This window comes from Octopus bimaculoides, chromosome 16 (genome assembly GCF_046866305.1).
Source record: "Octopus bimaculoides isolate indiv1 chromosome 16, ASM4686630v1, whole genome shotgun sequence".
NCBI lineage: Eukaryota > Metazoa > Mollusca > Cephalopoda > Octopoda > Octopodidae > Octopus > Octopus bimaculoides.
Window position 1 is genome coordinate 43,796,904 of NC_142943.1, and position 22,007 is coordinate 43,818,910.

General features: G+C 36.5%; 1 protein-coding gene across 2 annotated transcripts in view; it reads left to right on the forward strand.

Annotated features, from left to right (window-relative positions):
- LOC106876158 (uncharacterized) overlaps positions 1 to 22,007 on the forward strand; it is a 211,141-nt gene that overhangs the window by 20,567 nt on the left and 168,567 nt on the right. The window contains exon 1 of one of the 2 annotated variants that reach the window (XM_089364527.1): positions 2,394 to 2,523. The exons of the other annotated variant lie outside the window; for it this stretch is intronic. The gene's annotated coding sequence lies outside the window, so the exon portion shown is untranslated. Of the gene's footprint in view, positions 1 to 2,393; positions 2,524 to 22,007 lie in introns of those variants that run through there. 2 annotated transcript variants of the gene reach the window in all.

Sequence of the window (22,007 nt, forward strand, 5' to 3'; positions counted from 1 at the left end):
GACAGATACTTCCATACTTCTGGCTTACAATTTATAAATAAGAACACAAAAACCAACCTGACTGATGAAGAGTAATGAGGTCAAAAACACAAATAAAGTATTGAAACTTAAACCAGTAAAAGCACTTCTTTAGCATAGCTAGGATCATGTCCCCAAAAATAGCCCTTCTCTTCAGAATCAGAAAATATTTGTGAACAGTTGCTAACACTACAGGGCTCAAATTGGGGCTACAGATGCTCTTCCATCTGGATGGTACTGTTGCTATATACACAGACATCCTGGACTGCATCCAGTGAAGGGCAATCACTCACTAATGGTTACACTCCAGCCTCTGATTCACAGACAATGCTGTCTTCTCTCTCTCTCTTTTCTTTTGCTACAATGATGGTATCTGGGGCAAGAACACACATGAAAATGATAAGTGTCATTGAAGAGGTCACAGATACGTGACGAAAGATTTCCAGACAATGGACATGAGTTAAAATAATAAAAGAAGAGCAATAATAAATGAGTGAAGAAAAAATACATAGTGCATGTGTTTATTTGGCAAAAAAAAAAGGAAAAAGTGACCATCCCAAAATACAACAATATCTGTTTCAACACACAATTTCATATCAGTCAGGAATTTTGCAAAACGAATTGAGATATATATATGTGTGTGTGTGTGTGTGTGTATATATATATATGTATGTATATATGTGTGTATATATATATATATGTATGTATATATGTGTGTATATATATGTATGTATATATATATGTGTATATATATTTCTATATATATATATATATATATGTATATATATATATAATATAGATATATATATATATATATATATATATATATAATCAGAAACATCTCCCTGAATGCAGTCTAGGCTGGGTGGAGGAGTTTGTCTCCCCCTCGTAAGGATAAGGGCACAGGAAATGTGTCAAGGTCTAATAGGAAGCGGTCTGGCTTCCTAGGGCTAAACAGCAGTAGTATATTCCCTTATTGGGACTGTCACGTTAAGTTAGCAGTATACAACTACTTTAACGCATCACTACTGCGCAAGTCTCTCTGAGAAATTTAGAAATTTATTATATATATATATATATATATATATATATATATATATAAAAGATAATGAGAGTGAAAAAACTACAGAAGGCTTGTGTTACATGGTTAAAGTATATATTTAAATTGTGATGTTAGAAAAATGTTATAAAATCTTTTTGGTATATAAACATTGTATTTTGAGAAATAACCGGTTTCGTGTTGTCTTTTCAAATTTCTCTACTTCATTGTAATGTGTTCGCTCTGCTTTCCGTGCTGGCATAATTTAGACAGTTTGACTGGAGCTGGTAAGTCAGAGAATTGCACCAGGCTCCAGTGATCTGTTTTGGCTTGGTTTCTATGGCTGGATGCCCTTCCCAATGCCAACCACTTTACAGAGTCTACTGAGTGTGTTTTACGAGTCACTAGCATGAGTACCCAATGTCACTGGTACAGGTGCTTTCTATGTATCACTGGCACAGGTGCCTTTTACATGCCACTGGCTCAGGGGCCCTGTAGATGTCTCTGGCACTGGTGCCTTTTATGTCATTGGCACAAGTAACTTCTAAATGTCACACACATTCATACATATATATATGTTTCTTGTTATGGGATCAGTGGCAGTTTGCCACTTCTGTTTATATATTGTGAGTAGGGATGATTGACTGCCATCTCTAGCAGGCAGGTGTCCAGTACCGATAAAGGGTAAAGACCCAGAAACTATGGTCTACTGGTCTTGTCAAGCTGGAGGGTCGTGATTTGCTCCCTTACTCACAATATATCGGACACAGGTTGCGTATTGTTGACCAGCTGGAAAAGACATTTTCCTGAGGTTAAAATGTAGTAACATGGTTCTTTATAGAACAGCCATGTTATAGTGGCAAAAAACATTACCGCCCATAAGGGAAACCAGGGCACAGTAGTTCCCTTCTTGGACTGAACCATTGTACTTCAGTTTACAATTCATTATACTAAGCTTTGACATTTTCACCCCAACATGTGTTTCAAATTAACAATGTAAATCTTGGTGTATTTTTTTTATGTAGAATTAACAGATACAGAATAAGGGTTAGGATTAGGTTTCATAGAAATCAATACCAGCACCACCTTCACCACACCATGCCCAGCACCACCATAATTACCCAGTTACATAATGTGTGTGTTATGTTTCTATATGGATATATGTGTTTCTATATATAAGAGTGATTATGACAGTGAGTGTGTGTGTGCAAGTATATGAATGAGAGTGTGTGTGAATATGTCTGTATAAGTAAATGTATAAGAGTACATGAGTATGTGTGTGTGTGTGTGTGTGTGTGTGTGAGGTAGAGACAGCAGGAGAGGCAGGGGACAGTAACATAATCATTACATGGCAGGGCGGACAGGTGGTAGTGGTGGCAGCAGCAGTGCTAGTATGGCTAAAGTGATCCCGCACAGGTGAGACAACAGTCACAGTTGAGAGACAGACACCATAGGCAGCTCTACAGGTAGGTAGGTGTGTGCATATACATGCATATACATACATACACACCCACATATATAAACACGTGTATCTGTTTATTTATATATATATATATATATACATATATATTTTCATTTTATCTAGTTTCAGCTCATGAGCTGTGGCCATGCTGGGGCACCGCCATTGTATGTATATATAACACACACAAATATACACACACACATATATAATGCAAATGTTTTTAAATTTTTATAGTGCAAAGTTATAGAAGATATTTCTAAGTATGCGCTAAGGTAGAAAAACTGAACAGGACTGCACGTGGGAATTGAATCCTGTGTTTGTAGTATGTCAGTCAACCATATTAACTATGATACAGAAAAGCTTAAACAAATAATAACTTTTTATATATTTCTACCTTAGTTCAACTTGTAAATTTCTTATGTAAGTCTATATATATATATGTGTGTGTGTGTGTCCCTCCCATGCCAGCATGGAAGGTGGACATTAAACGATGATTATATATATAGTTATATGTTATTGTTGTGTATGGATGGATATGTGAGCGTGTATGCATGTATATATGTGTGTGTGTATGTATATGTATGTATGTATATGCATATGTGCAATGTGACTGCATGTGTGTATGAATATATATGTATGTGCAGTGTGACTATGTGTCTGTATGTGTGTGTACATACGTACTACACTTATTTTCACTATGTGGTATCTTGTGCAAGTGACTTCTACTGTAACCTTGTCAAAACAGGCATTTTAAATGAAATCAGTAAAATAGAAACTAAGATGTAGTCCTGTTGGGTGTTATTAAAAAGGTACAGCTTTGTCACTCATTGAGTTACACTGATCCACCTTGATCCTAATCCTGTTAAGTGTGCAGCATATATGTCTGTGGAATACTCAGCCATTTACTCTATGATTCAACGACAAGATAATTCAGTTCATTAAAAACAACCAGATTACTGATTGCTGGAATTGATGTTAAATATGTTTACCGTCTTCAGTTCTCTTTTACATCAATTTGTAAAACAATAAAATACTTATGTGTATGTGTCTGTATGATATACAAATGTGGCTGTGAGGTTAAGAAGCTTGCCTCCCAAGAATTTAATTGAGTTTTTACCTGTAAATTTGGATTTTTATCCCTAATATATATATATATATATATATTATATTATATTATATTAGAGGAAAAATCAAGGCAGAGCGAGTATCTCAAGTCATTTAGAATAATTTGATTAGGGTAAGTGAATTTCAAGTCTTACAGCTGTTTTGTGGGATAACCCAAGTGATAGGTAAGCATGTCCACACACTAGGTATTCTTAACTAAAGACCTGTACCTTCATGGAAGTATTGACCAACATCCATATCCTCTGGAAAAAGATGAGTTGTGAACATTATTCTCCTGCCTATATTCTTCTAACTACCTTTACTCTTAATTCTTCTATTTTATTCCTATATTCTTCTATTTTATTCCTTATAAACTGTGAATTTTATTCCTTGTAAACTGTAAATTTTCCTTGTCTAAAATATTCACACCTTGTCTCTGATGACAGAATACCCAGTGCATGGGCATGCTAACCTATCACTTGTGTTATCCCAGAAATGGCTGTAAGACTTCAAATTCACTTTTACCCTAATTAAATTATTCTAAATGACTTGAGATACTCGTTCTGCCATGGTTTTGATTTTTCCTCTAATATAATATAATATATACTTGCTATAACGGAATCCTAAGACAGATCCCTAGATCCAGTCTTAGTTGTGATCTTGGAACCTAGCAGTCAACCAACTACAGTGCTTACTCAGCATACCTGTTCATTTAGATCACAAGTGAACTAAACCCCTCCTATTCTCTCTCTCTCTCTCTCTCTCTCTCTCTCTCTCTCTCTCTCTCTCTCTCTCTCTCTCTCTCTCTCTCTCTATATGTATACACATACATACATACACACACATATATATGCACACACACACACAGTTTCTTGGAACACTGAATACCCATTTCTAATGACACTCATGTATAAGAATTATATACTCACCAGCACTTAATGACAAAAATAGTTTGATGAGATTTCTTGATGATATTAATACACACACACACACACACACACACACACACACACACACACACCCTGATCATATGTATCACATGCTTGTGATAAAACGAGATGTCCACAAAACAGTGGAAAGACATAAATACACAAAATTCGGCAGCAGCTCCATTGAATTTCCTGCATACCTGGCTTTGTGAAAGAGCCATACTTGCACCAAAGAATGAAGCTGTCCAGGTTGTCAATTGGAAACTTATGCAATCTATCAATACTAAGGGAAAAAATTATTTCTCAATTGATACTATTGTAGACCCCAGGGAGGCTGAGAATTATTCTACTGAGTTTCTTAACCCTTTGGATCCTCCTGAAATACCTTCTCACAAACTGACATTGAAGAAAGGAGTTCCAATCATGCTTTTGAGAAATCTGGATCCCCCAAAGCTATACAATGGAACAAGACTGATTGTCAGGCAAATGCATCCACATCTTTTGGAAGCAGCAATCCTCACTGGACAAAGATAGGGAGAAAATGTGTTTATTCCAAGAATTCCACAGATTCCAGCAGACATGCTCTTTGAATTCAAGAGTTTTCAATTTCCAGTAAGAGTTAGTTTTACAATGTCAATTAACAAGAGTCAAGGACAATCACTGAAAATTGTTGGACTTTACCTCATACAGCAGTACTTTTCCCATGGTCAGCTCTATGTTGGTTGTTCCAGAGTTGGAAATAGCAACAATCTCTTCATACTTCATACTCACAGCAAATGGTAAAACCTACAATGTTGTTTATCCTGCTGCTTCACAGTGATCTCCAAATGTCACAGTGATACAAAATTCTCCAAATGTGATACTCTGTGGCATAAATCTGAGATGGTAAGGTACCAATAAATGCTTTATTTTTATTGCCCTCTTTAAGGTGGTGAGCTGACAGAATTGTTAGCATGCCAAGCTGGCAGAAACGTTAGCATGCCAGGCAAAATGCTTAGCGGTATTTCGCCTGCCGCTACGTTCTGAGTTCAAATTCCGCCAAGGTCAACTTTGCCTTTCATCCTTTCGGGATTGATTAAATAAGTACCAGTTACGCACTGGGTCGATATAATCGACTTAATCCGTTTGTCTGTCCTTGTTTGTCCCCTCTGTGTGTAGCCCTTTGTGGGCAGTAAACAAATAACAATTGTTAGCATGCTGGATGAAATGCTTAGTGGTACTTTACCCATTGCTACGTTCTGAGTTCAAATTCTGCTGGAGTAAACTTTGCCTTTCATCCTTTTGGGATTGATGAACTAAGTACCAGTGAAACACTGGGGTCAATGTAATTAATTAGTCCCCTCTCCAAAATTTCAGGCCCTATGCCTGTAGTAGAAAGGATTATTATTGCCTTCTTTAGTTTTGGGCCACAGGCTCAATTAGCCCTCCACAGGAGCTAACTTAAAAGTCCCCACAGAGTGCGACTTTTAAGCTAGTGACCAATAAAGAAAGAATTACTTTAATGTAAGGCTGTTTCAGGTGTGTATAATTATATATGTGTATGTGTTTGTGTGTATATACACACACTTACATGTAGACAGATACACATGCATACACACAAACATGTATATGTATGTGTGTATGTAAATATATATATGTGTACGTATGTATGTATGTATATTTTTATTAATATTTAACAGAAGCAACAGAGTGACTCAATGTCTGAGTTTTATGCATTGGCATTCTCAAGGTCCAAGAGTTGGAACTTGAGTCACTTTGTTGCTTCTGCTAAATATTAATAAAAATATATATATACTCATATTTTGAGTTCTGTTTTTCCTGCTTGCATCAACATACTTATATATGTATGCATGTATATATAGCATATATATGTGACAGGCTTCTACGTAGTTTCCATCTACAAATACCTCTCATAGGCTATTATGCTATGGTAGAAGACTCTTGTCAAGGTGTCACACAGTGGGACTGAACCTATCATAGATCTGTTAAATAACAACATCTGGTTGGACTTTTCGCTTCGTAGAACATTATAAACAACCACCACAGCTATGTGTGGTTCTAATTAGATCAGCTACATTACAAAGACTATCAATTATATCTTTTGATCTTCCATCCCAACACTTTATCCACTTCATCATATAGATGTGCCTACTGCTAACAATGCTTGCAGCCAACATGGTTCTATACAGGGTTACTTTACTTGCTAGGAATAGCAACCAAATCTCCCTTAACTCTTTTGATACCAACTTGCCCAAGACCAACCCTGCTTCTGTGATCTAAATTAAATACTGCCATCAAAATTTCATGTTTATGATCCCAACACTAGCTTAATAATGGCTTCAAATTTTGGTACAAGGTCAGCAACTTCAAAGGAGGGAGTAAGTCGATTGCTTTAACCCCTGTACTCAACTAATACTTATTTTATCAACCCCAAAAGGATGAAAGATAGTCGATCTTGGTAGAATTTGAACTTAGAACATAAAGATGGACAAAATGTTGCCTTACACTAGCTTAATGACAGTTATTTTACTAAATACCTCCTTATTTTCAAAATTATTGGAAATTCTCTCTCTCTCTCTCTCTCTCTCTCTCTCTCTCTCTCTCTCTCTCCCTCCCCACACACACACACACCCCGTCGCTAGAAGGGGACTTATCACGTTTGTAGACAATTGTTAGAAGTTATGGTTTAAAATTATTTTTTATGCAAAAGTTCACCTGTTAGGAAGGAAGAAAAAAAAATGACCGATTCCAGGCATTTCCAGCCACGAGGAATCCATTAGTGCACAAATCCTGAAGTGTAGCGAGGGGGCGGGGCGGTGACTAGGCGCTTACATCGGCCCCAGTATTTCACTCGTACTTAATTTGTCAACCTTGAATGAAAAGTTGACCTCAGTAGATATAATACTTGACCTGAAGAGGAAAGAACAGGAGAGACTTCTAGTGAAGTCAATAACACAATAAATAATAGAAATAGACAAACAGGTCTGTGCAACTGTGCTAGAGATAAAGTATGCCCATTGAGCTCAAATGTAAAACTAAGAACCTAGTCTGTAGATGCAAAGTTACCTCAGAGGAAAGGGACTAGTTTTATATAGGGCCAGCTCTCTTTTTTCATAAAGAGACTGGCCAATTATTTAAATTCCTTTAGAGGTAAGGAAAAAATAAGTAATACAAGACTAAGTAAACTAATTTGGTCAAATAAAGACTAAAACAATAACTAAGATATTTATGACAACTAATTAATACTGCTAAGCCTTATCAAGTAGGGGGAAAGAGATACAACTTATGCATAGAGGAACATTATCAAATATTGGAGTGGCTGTTTGGTAAGTAGCTTGCTTGCCAACCACATGGTTCCGGGTTCATTCCCACTGCATGGCACCTTGGGCAAGTGTCTTCTACCATAGCCTCAGGCCGACCAAAGTCTTGTAAGTGGATTTGATAGACGGAAACTGAAAGAAGCCAGTCGTATATATTTTTTATATATATATATATATATATATATATATACATACATATGTATGTATGTGTGGGTGTATGTTTGTGTGCCTGTGTCCCCCCAACACCGCTTGACAACCAATGGTGTCCCCCAACATCGCTTGACAAACCATAACTTAGTGGTTCGGCAAAAGAGACTGATAGAATAAGTACTAGGCATCCAAAAAATAAGTCCTGGGGTTGATTTGCTTGACTAAAGGTGGTGCTCCAGCATGGCCACAGTCAAATGACTGAAACAAGTAAAAGAGTAAAACGCACATTAATACAAAACACGAACAAGCCCTAAGATGTTTACACAAACATGGTGGGACCTTTAAGAGATATAGAGATAATTCTAGATAGCCAACACCCCAGCAAGAATTGAGCTTGATATAACAAGTAGAATAATATTGCCTAAACATAAAAATATATAATAATCAGCATTAATAAAAAAGATAAGTACCCTGCCCAATGTATAACACGAATCATGAACAGCCCAACCAAAAAATGAATATACACATATATGAACTTTTCAATAGAAGCACTACACTCAAAATCAAAAACATTACACACACAACCATTAAAATGAACAAAGAGCCTTACAAGAACAATAATCTCAACCTTAACTGATTTTAAGACCAAGCCCTAACTTCAGCAACTTGCGTGAAGTTGAGGTCAACAGCACATACCTAAAAATAACAACACCCCTACCTCCCCCAGAAGAACAAAAATTTACTTCAGTCAGTTCACTTCAAGGATAACCAAATGGACAGACCCTGATGAAGCTGTACCAACAAGATTGCAAGGCTGCATTTGCAGTAGTGAGTAGTCACTGCGGCAGCAGCGTGTGTAGGTCATTATGATATGCTGTATATAAAATAAGTTGTGTGGATGTACAAATCTCCTTACCCTTTATTATCATTAATATTAATGTGTGTGTGTGAGAGAGAGAGAGTGTGTGTGTGTATGTGTGTGTGTGTGTGACAAAAGCTAGCAGGTTGAAACTTCAAAGTCACTGTCACTCCCTCTTCTTGTAAGAGTTTAATAAACTTATACTCTACTGAACAGTATCAAATAAGTCTTCAATTTAATGTTAAATTGCTTTTATATATAACTTGACATAAAAAATAAGCATTTATATATATATATATATATATATAAATGCTTATTTTTTTTATTTGAGCATGCACTCTCTCACACATTCTTTTAGTCTCCTACTGGCTTCAATCATTGGACTGTGTCCATACAAGTTTAAGAGTGCTTTTTCAATCAGTCATATTAACTCTAGTATTTATTTCAGTCAGCAACTTATTTCATTGATTTATATTTTATATTGGTTTACATTTCATTGATCTATATTTTATCAAGTTGCTAAGTTGTGCTTTTTGACATGATTTTGGTTTTTACACCGTAAAGATAAACAGACATTGATATATAGGTATATATATGTATGTATATATCTTTTATTAATATTTAGGAGAAGCAAGAGAGACTCAAGGGCTGAGATTTTTGTGCTTCAATACTTGATAAGTGCTAATGCATGCAACATACAGCCCTTAAGTTACTCTGTTGCTTCTGCTGGATATTAATAATATATATATACACACTCACACATACATATAGAAGGAGAGGTAGATTGTTCCCTGCTCCTGGTGTCTGTGTATCTGCATATGTGTATATAGATACATATATATGTATATACAGAGATACATACATACAAAAAGGATGCCAACAACAACAACAACAATATATATATATATATATATATTTGGGTTAGGGTTAGGGTTAGGGTGTGTGGTAAGAAGCCTGCTTCACAACTACATGGTTCCAGGTTCAGCCCTGCTGTGTGCCACTTTGAGCAAGTGTCTTCTGTAGCCTCATGCCAACCAAAGCCTTGTAAGTGGATTTGGTAGATGGAAACTGAAAGAAACCCATCATATATATATATATATATATATATATATATATAACGTGAGAGAGTTAGGGGTTGGGGGTACAACCCACTAAGGGATAGTATCTATCCAGTATACTGCTGGGAGGGTACCCAATTATTGCTACGCTAGTGCTATACTAGGTGCAATCAATGGGAGCGGGTAAAAGTGGAGGTTTTACCCAAAATTTGTGTAACAATTAGAAAATGGAGGATAATATGCTGAACCCAACTACTTGCAGACGGTGTATCCCGTTGAATTCATTAATTTAATTCATAGCAAAAGTGACAAAGGGAGGAAGAAAAGAAAAAGAAAGAAAGAACCAAAGCACAGGTGTCCATGGCAGACTATGTTATTTTGCCAACATGGTTTACATATAGAAGTACAAAGTACATAAGGAATTAGAGGATGAACAGAAGTTTAATCTTACAGCTGTTACGGCCTAGTTTTGGCAGACCCCATTCTATCCGAATATTCCTTTCCGGAGTGATTATCGGATGACATTTTGAAATGGGGTTACATGCCCGAACCTCTAGGCCTCTTCAGAGATTCACAAAGGGTTACATACAGATGTAGAGCAAGAGGTAAAAACAGAGGTGTGGTAGAGACCAGAAGAAAAACAACAGCAAAAATAAGATAGAAATAAAAATAAAAATACAATTGAAATCAAAATATAAATAAAAATAAAAATAAAAAATACAAATAAGGGTACAGGAGGAAAAAAATAATAATAGTAGTAAAAAAGAATACATAAATGAAGATATCGCATGTGGGACATGCAAACATATAGAAAAGATATATGTCAAAAAACCCTTAGAAACACAAGGCACCCAAAAAGCCTACAAACATTATAGATAGATCGCTATAGGCACTCCAATGCACATCTGTATGTGTTGGTTCGTGTGCACACCCTTACTCGGATGTCCCCTTACTCTCAGAGTAAGACTGTGCACACGAACCAACACATACAGATGTGCATTGGAGTGCCTATAGCGATCTATCTATAATGTTTGTAGGCTTTTTGGGTGCCTTGTGTTTCTAAGGGTTTTTTGACATATATCTTTTCTATATGTTTGCATGTCCCACATGCTATACCTTCATTTATGTATTCTTTTTTACTACTATTATTATTTTTTTCCTCCTGTACCCTTATTTGTATTTTTTATTTTTATTTTTATTTATATTTTGATTTCAATTGTATTTTTATTTTTATTTCTATCTTATTTTTGCTGTTGTTTTTCTTCTGGTCTCTACCACACCTCTGTTTTTACCTCTTGCTCTACATCTGTATGTAACCCTTTGTGAATCTCTGAAGAGGCCTAGAGGTTCGGGCATGTAACCCCATTTCAAAATGTCATCCGATAATCACTCCGGAAAGGAATATTCGGATAGAATGGGGTCTGCCAAAACTAGGCCGTAACAGCTGTAAGATTAAACTTCTGTTCATCCTCTAATTCCTTATGTACTTTGTACTTCTATATGTAAACCATGTTGGCAAAATAACATAGTCTGCCATGGACACCTGTGCTTTGGTTCTTTCTTTCTTTTTCTTTTCTTCCTCCCTTTGTCACTTTTGCTATGAATTAAATTAATGAATTCAACGGGATACACCGTCTGCAAGTAGTTGGGTTCAGCATATTATCCTCCATTTTCTAATTGTTATATATATATGTATATATATATATATATCAACTTTAAATAGAGCTCAAAATTGATCCGTTGAAAATACTTTATTACAACAACAATAACAATAATAATAACAAATAAATAAACCTATGTACATTTCGATAGAACATCCAGAATGATTAATACATATCATAAAATATTACAAAATATAGGATACTCCATCTCCTCAGGGTCCCATTATTATTGCTATCATCACCATCATTATTATTAGCAATACACATCCAAAAAAAACAGAAACCATTCAAATCTAATTTTCATAGTTGACCCATGAAAATATACAAAACAGGATGAAAAAGAGTAAAAGAGTATATGAAACCTGCTAGTGTGGTCACTCTACTCCTGTTTAACTAACCCTTGTCCACTTCAGAGCAGCTTTTGCATGGAGAGTGGCTGGCAAAGTAGTAAAGTAGGACTCAGAAGGTAAAACTATCATTGCAACTCCATGATGTGGGTGTATATATATATATATATATATATTAGAAAAAATAATAATAATAAGCAGGTACTCAGATGTCTGGATGTTGTATATTTACAGATTTGTATTCATATGTCACATGTTTTATAAATTAGCGCTTTCATCTAGTCTTGTAGGTTTATCAAATTTATCAAATTTCTCTCAAAATTTGATAAACCTACAAGACTAGGTGAAAGTGCTAATTTACTTTGCCAGCCACTCTCCATGCAAAAGCTGCTCTGAAGTGGACAAGTGTTAGTTAAACAGGAGTAGAGTGATCACACTAGCAGGTTTCATATACTCTTTTACTCTTTTACTTGTTTCAGTCATTCGACTGCGGCCATGCTGGAGCACCGCCTTTAGTCGAGCAAATCGACCCTAGGACTTATTCTTTGGAAGCCTAGTACTTATTCTATTGGTCTCTTTTGCCGAACCGCTAAGTTACGGGGATGTAAACACACCAGCATCGGTTGTCAAGCGATGTTGGGGGGACAAACACACACACACAAACATATACACATGACATATATATATATACATATATACGACGGGCTTCTTTCAGTTTCCGTCTACCAAATCCACTCACAAGGCTTTGGTCGGCCCAAGGCTATAGTAGAAGACACTTGCCCAAGGTGCCACGCAGTGGGACTGAACCCAGAACCATGTGGTTGGTAAGCAAGCTACATACCACACAGTCACTCCTGTACATATGTACATATATACACACATACTTATGCATGTATGTATTTTTGTATTATATAAAATCCACACATACACACATATTTATACATTTATACATATATGCATGCATATGTATGTGTGCATGTGTGTGTGTGTGTATATATATATATATATATATATATATATATATATATATGTATATATATATATATATATATATATATATATATATATATATACACACATACATACCTAATCATTCTCTGTCTTTTGCTCTAGTCAATGATAGTGATGTTTTTGTTGAGTGCAGCAACTGTGTACAGTGCCAAACTAAGAGCTGAAAGATGAAGTTAATGGTGTGGAAACTGTAAATGATTTGATGCAATATGTTGTGACTGCTGCTGCTGCACTTGACACATGCAACTGTTGCATGACAGTGGTTGCTGCAGCGTGGTCCTTTGTAGTAATAGTAGTGGTGGTGGTGGTGGTGGTGGGAGTATTGGGAAGGATGTGAGTGCACAAGTGTTTTGATTGGCTATTTCTGTGTCATAGAATCACTCAAGCAAAACTGACCTTCACTACTCTACATCATCACCAACAACTATTATTACTATCACCACCACTATTACTACTACTACTACTACTACTACTACTACTACTACTACTACTTGTGCTGTTGCTGCTACTACTTCATAGAACTATGACAACCAACCACCGCCATCTTCAAACTATTATCACCACTACCACTAATACCATCACCACTACTAAATACTCTCCAACTCTTCAGTATATACTGAGTATTCGATGTATACTGGGTACTCTTGTTCCCTTTCGATATACTGATTATATTAACCCATTCTTCACCCATTGTTCAGTTTACTTTAAGTACTCCTGTACTCTCCTGTACACTCCTCATAAAGCATTAATTTTCTTAAATTCAGGAGTTTACAATAGATTTGTACATCTACCAAGATGTTAAGATGCAATGCATTGTCAGAGAGAGACTTCGCTACTATATTTAACACGTCAATCAACAACCTGACTCTCATTAACACTTCTCTACACCTCATTCTTTTTTCTGTTCTCTGTCTTCACATTATTATCCTTGTTGTGTCATTTGAGCTAATTTTTTTTTTGTTTCTAAATTGCTTTTAGTATTGTTTATAGTTGTTAGTATTTTTGTTGTTGCTATTAGCAATGTGCATCAGCATTGTTGTTGTTGCTGTTGTTGTTAGCAATGTGTGTTAGTATTTCTCTATTGACTTGAAGAAATCAATGCATAAAACAAAAGTTTTTTTTTTTAAATCAATATTCCTATCGATAGTCTTTCAATGATTGTATCTATATATATATTGGTGTTGAAGTGTGTGTATGTGTGTGTGTGGAGAGAGAGAGAGAGAGAGAGATCAACAGATTAACAGAGAGAAAAATAAATATATGCACATGTTTGTGTGTGTTATATGTATGTATGTATATATGTGTATGTGTAGAGAGAGGCGGGAGGAAGAAATCAACAGGCTGACAGAGACAAATAGATAAATAGATAATGTACATATATGTGAGAGAGAGACAGAGAGAGAGAGACAGAGAGAGAGACAGAGAGAGAGAGAGAGAGAGAGAAAGATGCACACATATTTGAGTGTGTGTATGTTTGTATATGTCTGTTTGTGTGTGTGTGTGTGTGTGTGTGTGTATATATATATATATATATATATATATATATATACACACAGAGACACACGCACATTCACAGACAGGTAGAGAGAGAAAGATATATATATATATATACATATTTGTGTGTATGTACACAGACTGGTCTAACCTACAGTTAATGGTTCACCAGTTACGGACACTGAAGTATTAGTAAGAAATCAATCAGAGTTTTCTACAAATATTTCAATTGCTATCCTCATCAAGTTTCTAATTGTTCAACATAAATATTGAAACAGCTGAACTATATAAATATTTAAATAGCTTTAAACTGGACGAATTTAAAAGACAATACTGGGTGCCCTTGAAAAATAAAGCAACAGTAAGTATCTTCAAAAGAAAACAGCAAAAACCTTTAAAAGGTAACATTGTGTACTTTAAAAAAAAATGATGCCAAGTACCTTTAAAAAAACAATAGCAAGGACTTTCAAAAGACAACAGTAAGAATTTTTAAGGAGCAACTCTGAGTATCTTTAAAAGAAAAACTGTGAAGAACTTTGGAAAGCAGCATTAATTACCTTCAAATTGCAAATCTAAATACTTTTAAAAGGTAATACTAAGTATGTTTAGGGAAGACATGAGTGTAAGTCAAAAATTGTCCACACTTTTGCCATAACATATCTTTATTATTGTCACACTGCCTTCTGCGCATGCATACTTATAGTTGGTACTATTGTGGTCACATGATCAAAGTTTGAGCCTGATTGCACCATTTTTCTTTTTGGTTTTACAGTGTAAGCATGGCTGCTCCACTAGCGATGTGCACCATAGAAGAATAAAGAGCAGTGATCCGATTTCTCTGGTCTAAAGATGCGTCAGATGCTGAAATTCATTGAAGGCTTTTAGCACAATACGGGGACAGTGTACTACCACATAGAAGTGTGTTTGAGTGGATTGAGAAGTTTAATAATGGCAAGACAAGTCTGATGCACAAAGAGGGAGCAGGATGCCCATCAATATCCACCACTGATGAGAAGATTCAACAAGCTTGAGAGATGGTAATGGTAAACCAGCACCACCATTACCATCTCTTGGATCACTGCTCTTTGTTCTTCTTTGGTGCACATTGCTAGTGGAGCAGCTATGCTTACACTGTAAAGCCAGAAAGAGAAATGGCATGATCAGGCTCAAACTTTGATCACATAACCACAGTAGTACCAGCTATAAGCATGCATGCGCAGAAGGCAGTGTGACTAATAAAAATATGTTATAATGAAAGTGTGAATAATTTTTAACTTCCCCTTGTACATGGCCTAAAAATTAGAGTATCAGCTCACAAGGTTTAGGCTCAGTTCCTAGGGTGGGTGGTACTTTGTACCCTTACGCAAGGCAGCATTCTAGTCAGCTGTAATGAACTCTCTTTGTCCCCATCTTTTACATCCTGTATATGTTGTTGGGTCAAGGCTGAGACTGCTGTAAAGGTATCTATGTCTGCTCGTGATTACATACAGTGTACCTAAAACAAGTAGCAAAATTATGGTACTTGTTACTAAACCATACTCACGTGTGAGTGATGTCTACCTGTACTGTATTTTTAAGTATCTTTTAAAAGACAACAGTCAGAGTGCTGAATCTGTTAAAATAAACTACCAGTAATGTAATGGAGTTGGTACTAGGGGAAGTCAAAAATTATCCACACTTTTGCCAAAACTTTAAGTTGGCCACACTGCTTTCATTGCTCACATACTAAAAAATGCTATTCTTGTGGTTATATAACCAGGTTTTGACCTTGATTGTTCCTGTTTCCTTACTTGTGTTACAGAGTAAACACAACTATTCTGCTTGCAATGTGCACCAAGGAAGAAGAGAGATCAGTGATCTGATTTCTCTCGTCTGAAAGTGTGTCTGGGGCTGAAATTCTTCACAAGCTTTCAGCACAATACAGGGAGAGCACACTACGACATAGAAGTGTGTATGAATAGATTGAAAAGCTTAAAAATGGCCGGAACAAGTGTGAAGCATGAAGAGATAGCAGAACATTCATCAACCTCCACTACTGACATAAGGATTCAACAAGCTCAAGAAATGGTTGTGGTAAAATGATGGGTGACCATAGAGAGGGTGGCATGTTCTCTACAAATTAGTCATGTTTCTGCAAACATAATCATCCATGACAAGCTTTGCTTTTGTAAAGTCTGTACAAGATAGGTGTCAAGAGAGCTTATCAAGGTGCATAAGCACAATTGTGTGGAGATCTGTCAATATTTACACAACCACTACAAGATGAAGGTGAAGCTTTTTGAAGAGAGAATAGTCATAGATGAGACCTGGGTCCATCACTTTCAGTGAGAACCCAAAAGGCAGAGTATGGCATCACCCACAAAAAGTAAATTCAAGACTCAACCTTCTGCAGAAAAAGTGATGTTAATCATTTTTTTGGATGCACAAAGGCTCTCAATGAGTTCACTTGTGTAACTGAAAAGAATTGTTTGTTTGTATTTTCCAAAATATTCTCTGAGAAAACTTCTGAGTATTGGCTAGTTGATGACATGGTGTAATACTACACAGTGATATTATGGTGCAATACTGCATGATTATCCCATGATGCAACACTGCATGGTGATGTCATGGTGCAACACTGCATGGTTATGTGGTTCAGTACTACGTAGTGATGTCAAAGTGTAGTACTGGATAGTGATGTGGTACAACATTGCATGGTGATGTTGTAGTGCAAAACTGCATAATGATGCCATGATGCAAAACTGTATGGTAATGGCATGATGTAATACTGCATATTGATGTAATGGTGCAACATCACTTAATGATGATATGATGCAATATCACACAACAATTTCAGGGTGCAGCAACTACATAGTAACTGCAGAGTGCAGCACCACATAGTGTTTTCAATAAGCATCAGTGAAGTAATGTCAGTGCAACACTGCAATGTCAAGTTACAATACAACAGAGATGTCAAGGTGCTCTACAGCAGGGATAGCATTGTGCAATATTGCAGTGATGCTGTGGGTGCAACATCAAAGAGTTGGTGCAGTGCATTGCAGCAACATTTCCATGATATAACATTGATACTACTTTGCAACAACACAGCATTGATACCAATGAAGTTGCAATAGGCACTGTTATGCTCAACAACAAAAACAATTGATTTTCTAAATTAGTGCTTCTATAGACCCTTTTGATTCCAAGTTTACTTGGATGGACACTCATAGCCATTTTTGATGTTTAAAAATCTTATTATATTGGGTCATCCCATAAATAATGTGGGTTTTTTTATACTTCTTTCATTTTTCAAAATTAAGATAAACAGAGTTCTTTTTAATCTAAAATATACTCTCCTTCATTTTCTACAATGCTCTTCTTTATATCTGGTAGACTTGCAAAGCCCCTCTTCCAAAATTCTTGTCCATGATGAAAAATACTTCTCCAGTACTGTTCTAACCTCATCTACAGAATTCATATTTTTTCTGTCCAAATGGTTTTGAAGACTGCGGAATAAATGATAATCAGATGGTGCAATGTCTGGCGAATATGGTGGGTGGGGCATCATTTCCCATTCAAACTGCTCCAGCCTTTGGAATGTCATCCTCACATTATCCTGACAGAAGAACACCTTTCGTCTTGAAATCAAAGATGGTCTTTTTTCTTCTAGCGCTAATTGGAGCCACTCAAGCTGCTCACAGTAGATCTCCTTTGTTATCATTTGGTTTGGGTTTAAAAATTGAACACACGATTTCACATCAAAAATCTTACAAAACAAATATATATATATATATATATACATATATGTAGAACTTTTAGAATTTATGAAGGGGAAGGGGATATATGTAGAACTTTTAGAATATATGTAGAACTTCTAGAATTTATGAAGGGGAAGGGGATGGGCCAAAAATAAATTGTTTTTTTGCATAATCATATAAATTCCTGTGTGTAGAACACAAATTTGCAAAAAATTTCTAAAGATTCCAAAAAGCCAAGATGTTATGAGGGTTTATATGGGGTACCTAAACCAGAATTCCACCCAATAGCCGTCTTACATTTTCCTCTTACCAATCCCAGTAACAATACATTGGTCAGTGGCCATAACACAAGATACCAGCCTCCCGTGTGACACAGCAGGTACAAATATCACACATGGCTATGAAGCCAACTTCTAAACCACATGTTCATATCTGCTGTATGGCTCAATAGTTCGGAAGTTTATTTTACAATCATAGGGGCTCAGGTTCAATCCCACTGCATGGTATCTGAGGCAAGTTTCATTATCATAGAAGCCCAAGTCTTGGGAGTGGAAGAGGGAAGGTGAAAATTGGGTTGCAGTGGCCTATCAGATGGATCATATCTGTAATTCAAAGAGCCTGGCTTGGCCTGGCCTGGTCACGCACTGTGTCACACTGATTCTGCCTGAGAATTACATTGAGAATACACATTGCTGTGAAATACTCAGCCACTTCTACACCAATTTAATGAGCTTATTAATTTGGCTGATCAAAATACTGAATTTTCATCATCACAGCTGACAAAGATCTAGCTGTGTGTGTGTATGTGTGTGCATGTGTTCTGATTTGACAGCCAAATAATTGATCTTTAATTAGAATCATTCGAGACCTGACATAATGTATACATAAGGTTTATTTCACAATTAGCTTAAAGTTTAGAGCTGCTGCTGCTACTACTGCTACTACTACTACTACTACCTTATCGCAATCATTAACTTTCTCACTCAAATCTCTTCTAGCTCCAAATCTATTTGCCAGTTCATTTCTTCAGGTATGTACACTGGTTTCTTCTTCTTCTTCTTCTTCTGCTTCTTCTGCTTCTTCTTCTTCTTCTTCTTCTTCTTCTTGGCAGCCTTTTTTTTTTTACATCAATCTTGAAAGAAGTTAAACTTTAGAGAATATATTATTGCATGCAGGTGGCAAGGGTATACAATCCTATTCTACAGTACACAGGGTATATATCCTCTAATTTTGTGTTGACTAGTATCTAGATAGTGGAATTTGGTTTAGGGTAATAACTGTGCAGGTGCCACTGAATGTGTGTGTGCACACATGTGTGTTCCCAAAATGAATTATGTATGTATTGAGAAACAAATAGATAAATAGACAGATATTTGATATGACAATTATTATCATAACCATAATTTTAAAACAACTATACTTCAGTCTCTTAATGAAATTTCTTGAATAAATAGAAATTATAGGTACAAGTATGGTTGTATCATTAAGAGGCTGGCTTGCCTCTGGTTTCAAGGTCAGTCCTACTGTGCAGTACCTTGCACAAGTGTCTTCTATTATACCACTGGCTGACCAATACCTTGAGAGTGGATTTTGTTGATGGAAACTGAAAGAGGTCCATCATTCATCATCATCATCACCGTTTGACGTCCATCTTCCACACATGCATGGGTAAGACTGTTGACAGGAGCTGGCCAGGTAGAAAAACTACCCTAGACTACTGTGTCTGTTTTGGCAGGGATTTTATGGCTGGATGCCGTTCTTAACACCAACCACTCCACAGAGTGGACTCAGTACTTTTTATGTGACACTAACACAGGTGAGGTTAGTTTTGGCATGATTTTTTTACAGCTAGATGCCCTTCCAAGCACCAACTACATTACAGTGTGGACTGGATGATTTTTAACATGGCACCAGCACTGGCAGGGCAACCAAGTAACTTGCAAAACAAGGAATTATGGGAGGGGTAGGTGCAGGGGCATTTGAGGAGGGGAACTTGTGTCAGAGGATGAAAGGTTAGAGTGTAACAAAGAGTGAATGTGTGTGTGTGTGTGTGTGTGTGTGTGTGTGTGTGTGTGTGTATATACATATATATGTATATATATGGTGGGCTTTTTCCAAGGAATTTTGCAAAATAAATACATGAACATATATATATATAAGAGATGCTTTCAAAAAGTATCCAACTTCATATTTTCCCACCAAAATTAATGCTGCATGGGCAAAATCATTTGAGTGGGAGGTGATGCTATCCTTCTTGCACATGTATGAAAGTTGTAGCGCTAGTAGGCAGTATCACTTTCCAGCTGCTACACCTAGAGTATACATGTAGTGCACACTCATTGGATTTTCATTTTCATACAAGATGACTGAATGCATCAAGCAAAGACCATAAACCCATGTCTCATCATCAGGGATAATGGTCTTCATGAAGTTTGGGTCATGGCTTGCACAGTCCAGTCTGTCCTGAGGAATTTCCAGGTGGAGTTGCTTCTGCTGCTCCAGTAGCACATTGAGGACGAATTTCACCCAACACTGTCCACATGCTCAAATTCTCTGTTAAAATGAAATGCACTGATCCTGTGCTTATTCCCACTATGTGAGCAATTTCCCGGATTGTTACATGATGGTTTTCCATAACTATTTGCTGAACCTTCTCAATTGGTGCTTCGTTTCGGATTGTGGATGGCCTGCCTGCACTGAGGTGGACCAAGTTTGAGGTAGTTGTACCACATTTTGATCTGAGCCTGCTGAATCTTCTGGATTCGAACTTGAATATCACCAAGCTTTTGGCAAAATTTGATGCACTGTTTCTGCTCCATACATTCACTGAAAATGAAAATCTAAGTAACATGCACAACATGTCTGCACCCTAAACATAATAGCCAGAAACTGACTTGACCTACCAGCATGAAAATTTTCATGCATACACAAGGGTGGCACCACCTCTCACTCAAAGGATTTTGACCATGCAGCTTTACTTTTGGTGGGGAAAAATAAAGTCATATGATAGTTTTTGAACACACCTCATATGTGGGTGTATATGTGGGTGTATATGTATGCAGATAATGGGTTTTTGTACATTTATTACCTATGGTCAGATTCCTTATTTTGGTAGCCAGTATGTGGTAGCACTGAAGAAGATAAAGGAGCTGGTCCATTCTATATTTTTTCAGTTTCTATCTACAAAATCCATTCACAAGACTTTGGTTAGCCTGGAGTTATTGTAGAAAACACTTGACACATAACTTGTTGTGTGTGTGTGTGTGTGTGTGTGTGTGTGTGTGTGTGTGTGTGTGTGTGTGTGCATAACCATACTTAAAAATATTCAAATACTAACTGAAAATGCACATCTTCCCCAACCTACCCCTTCCCTCCTTCAACTGTGTGTGTTGTTTCTTTTTATGTCATGCAACCTAACAGTTCAGCAAACTGACATTGAAAATAAAGTAGCAAACTGAAATAAGTCAAGGGGTTGTATGATTGACTAGATACCTACTCTACTCAAACATCACTCAACATTACATGCAGTCCACCAAAATATATCTCTACTATGTCCAGTCAGCATTTTATGTGAGACACTTTCAATTCAATAGCACACGACTCTATAATAACCACCCAACAACTGAGCACAGCCCACATAACACCAAATCAATCAACAGAACAGATACTCTACACAATTACCACACAATAAAAAAACACGACACCCATGCTCCTACATAACCTATACCTGACACTGTAACACCAATAACCTGCTTTCCAGACAGCTGAAACCAATTAATACTGCACAAACCACACACCACATTTGCTACAGTAAAAGC